Raw genomic sequence first — 4348 nt, forward strand, 5'->3', positions numbered from 1 at the left:
GTTGACTTGCTTGGAAAGTAATTATTTAGCTTAATGTAACGCACATGTTTGATTAACAATCACACACTGCAAAATCCAAATTCTCCTTTCTTCCAAACTCCAAAAGTTAAAAGTCGAATTAGATTAGATATTAAGGTGAAAGTAAGGCGTTTAGCCAAAGACAAAAGTATGATTGTATATTAAGTAAATAGTCTAATTAGAATATTTACCCTAACATCAAACTGAAAATGCAGATATCAAATAAATGCAACTTTACATGCATGGGAACGTCTTGGAAACTTTGATAGCTTGAGAAGCACGCTAGACTTGGACTGTCGATGCAAGTGATAATGGCTGATCTCGATCAACTCCAAAGCTCTGCTATTCTTTAACAAATACTCCACCATTTCTAGCTCATGATGAAGTCCACTAAACCCTCTCACATAAACTTCTCTTAGCTGTGGGTGTAAACTCTCTGGATCTTTGATCCTTGTACGTGTATCCGGTCCTATATATCCAACAACAAATTGAATGGTAGGTTAGAAAGTAATGAGAATTGCCATGGTAAACAGTTGAAAAGCTTTTAAATTTAAACTAACCTTACTAAGGACAAGAACTTCTAAAGCATGAGAATTCTCAAGAAAGTATGGTGTCAAATTCCGGCCATCGAAACCAAAGTTTAGCTCCAGTTGGGTCAGATTAGGAAACAAAGGAAAAGCTTCATCCTTACGCAATGCCTGTAAAGAGAATCACACATTGATACTATCAATAAACCCATTCATTAATCATATTGATGAAGCAAATTCTTGCCCTAAAGTCGCAATAATGGGTCCATTTCAAGTGAAGGAACTTAGCATTGCAAAGTGCTTCCACCATTCGGAATAAGCCAGTTCCATAGTAACAAACATTTGCTTCGACTAAGCTAACAAACACACTTTCAAAGTGAATCACGCTCTCCCAATCTATAGTCTCAAGGAACTAAAGATTCGGGGCATTTATAGTAAGATCGTATTGCGATCGTAATTTGCTCATCTTGTCGAACTGCACTTTTATGTTTAAAGTTTTCAATGTGGATACATGAAAAATGAAATTTCTGGCATTATCTTTGAAAGTTATTTTAACAATCAATTCCTCCAACATGGTACGACCTTGAAGAAGTTTCGAAACTGATTTGTTATTCGCGTAAGTAACCGACTTGAGATGCAAAACCTTGAGACTCAGCAAACGAACTGACCTGTAATTAAGAACATCGATGAAGATTCCTTGGCTGAGTTTCAGAACAAATTCTCGGCCGAGAATAAACAAGTCGGCAGTTCGAAGAAATCGAATCTCCATTTCGCGAAAATCGAGATGTCCACTTCCCGAACCACGTTCGGGAGGATTACGCCGTTGATCATAGTGTTGAGAAATAAAAGGCCGAGATCGATGTTGCAGGTGAGGCGAAACTTGTGTAGAGAAGCCGCCTTGTTGAGCATCAAAGCTTTGTAAGCCAAATACCGGAAGGATGTTCGACTTTTTTTGTCGGTATAGTAACTGGTTGTTTGCCGGAAGTCGAGAATAGGGACCAGAATCCAAAGAAAACGCCATCGCTTGGAGAGAATAGATGTGGAAATGGTGAACTTCGTGGGGAGAAAAGATAAGACGTGTTGAAGAATACAGTCGGGTAATTGGTTGAAGTTTGAGCATCCCGTTGGTCATTTGTTGCTTGGTTCAGTTGGTGAGTTCGACATTGTTGAACAACAAGCATTGAATGAAGGAGATTATCAGTAGAGTGGGAATAAAAGTGATGGGCAAAAACCTGAGACGATGAATGTAAAATAAAAGGTTGGGTTTTTCGAAAGAAAGTTAATTGATACAAAGCCCTAAAAGTACACATAAAAATTGAATTCATGTATAGAAGTTATGTCCAACAAAGTTTTTTTTTTTTTTTAAACTTTTTTTTGAGAGATAAAATTACAAAACAATTAAACTAAATCATCAAAAAAAATACTCGAATATTCTTAAATCTAGTTTTCTATTACGAACCGTCTTGGCAAGACGATCTATGGTTGAGTTTTCTTCTCGGAGTGTATGTTGAATTTTCCACTGCTTTACCATTTTCAAAATTTGATGAATTTTTTGGTTAGGGTAGAATTAGAATTTCCCGAAGAACCACATTGGATGTCATTGACGATCTCAATACTATCTACTTGGATTGAGATCCTTTCGAATCGTTTGTCCAAAATAAGCTTCAACCCATTCAAGTCCTCCCAAAGTTTAGCCTTTGTTACTATGCAAGTATCACGGGTCGCAATTCAAAGCCCGTGACCATCACACCAAATGCATCCGATGGAAGTCTATTGTGTAGATAGGGATCATTTGGCCCTCAAGAATTGGCCCGATTCGATAGCCTATTGGAGAAGCCTGTCAGATTGAAGCCTGGATGGCCCGATAATGAAGATATGGTAACTTAGGCTATTTTAGTAACTAGTCTTAGAAGATTGATAAAATCTTATCTTGTAAAGATTAGATTATGTTTGATATGACATATATTGTAAATCCCATGATTTAAGGGATAGGATGAATCTTGTCCGTTGATGTATTGTAATCTTCACCGTCGATTTTGGGGGAGCTCAACTATAAATAGAGAGCCTCCCCTTATTTGTACTCACTCCATTCATTGTTTCATTATTCTTTGTGAATAAGAGAATATTGAGAGCATTTACTCAAACACCTTGTGTGCACTCTTTTTGTTGTTCTTTATAAGCTTCTTTTGGCATAAATCGCTTTCGCTCTGCAAATTGGTGCTTTGGAGGACTTCTAAAGGAATCATCACTTGAGTAAAGGTTGACTTAGGCGAGTTTGGACGAACGGATCGCCTAAGACCACACAGATCGTGAGACAAAAGATCTAGCCCCGTGACAAATACCCAAATATCTACAGAATACAATGATCCACCCACCATTATGATCTCGCACAAAACCTCCAGTTGCAACAAAACAGCAGTATATTGTTTTGTCCAGCTATAAGAGAATTTAGGATCTCATCAATACTTAAAGAAATGCCTTGGGAAGTAAACAAATTGTGATTCTTCCAAATACGTCAAGCGACAATCCCAAAAAAGATTTGAAAGCAATAAACTCAAAAGTTATTTTTAAAAAGTGTGATTTTTAAACACTAATTGTCGTAACCATTTTTTTTAAGCTGTCGTAACCATTTTTTTTAAAAAAAACGGTAGTCGACTTGGATTTTAAAAATGAAAATGAAAAAAAAACTGGAGTCGCCACCAATCTTTTTAGGTGTGATCGGATCACCTTAAGTTAATCATTTTAATAAAAGTTAAGATTTACCTAAACGATAATTTTGGCCTCGAAAATCGAAAATGGGTTCGGGAGTCGGTTACATACGAGGAAGGATTAGCACCCTCGATCGCCCAAAATTGGTACCTAGTTGATTAATTAGTGTCTTAGTATCGAAAATTAAAAAAGTTTGAAAGAATTTTAAAATACGATCCTTCTTTATAAAAAGCTCAAGTGTTAAAGACTCTCTCGTCTCAAAATATAAAATGTCACACCCAGAAGTTAGGACACGACATCTTAAATTTTCGAGAGCGAGCTTGCCTTTTATGAAATCTGTATTTCATTAAAAGGGTATTCGATTATTTAGAATAACGAGAGAAGTCGAAACCCGATAAGTTAGGGCACGTTTTCTCGATTCTCAAACACCGAATATTGCCTTTATTTCGAACAAAATTCTTATTTCGAGATGACAAAATATCATACCCGTAAGTTAGGGCACAACACTTCACATTTTCGAGAATAAGCATTTTTAACTTGTATAATGATTTAAAAAGAATATATTCCGTTATTTAGGTTAAATGAGAAAAGTCGAAACCCAGTAAGTTAGGGCACGATTATCTCGAATTACAAAATATGGAATATCACTTTTATGAAAGGGTTATTTTAATATATATTGAGTAAAAACGTGATTTATAATGAAACATAAATGCTATGGTGTTAATATGTATAATGACACCATGATAGATGTGATAGCGTCAAAAAGCAATTAAAAAATGAAACAATAGTGAAGCTTAGAAATATGTAAATGTAAACACATATGTGAGGAAATAAAACAATCGAACACGAACGAATAAATAAATAAACGAATGTAAGAAAAATGGTAAAATAAAATGACAATGGTAATGATAATAATGATAAAAGGTATATACATATATGTATTTAGGTACATACATAATAATAGAAGTAATAAGAAATATATAAGGAAATATATACATACATAATAACAATAATATAATATTAAAGGATACGCATGCGTAGTATATAGAAATGTATACGTAATAAAATTATATAGTATATATATATATTTGTGT

This window comes from Gossypium arboreum, chromosome 1, assembly GCF_025698485.1.
Source record: "Gossypium arboreum isolate Shixiya-1 chromosome 1, ASM2569848v2, whole genome shotgun sequence".
Lineage (NCBI taxonomy): Eukaryota > Viridiplantae > Streptophyta > Magnoliopsida > Malvales > Malvaceae > Gossypium > Gossypium arboreum.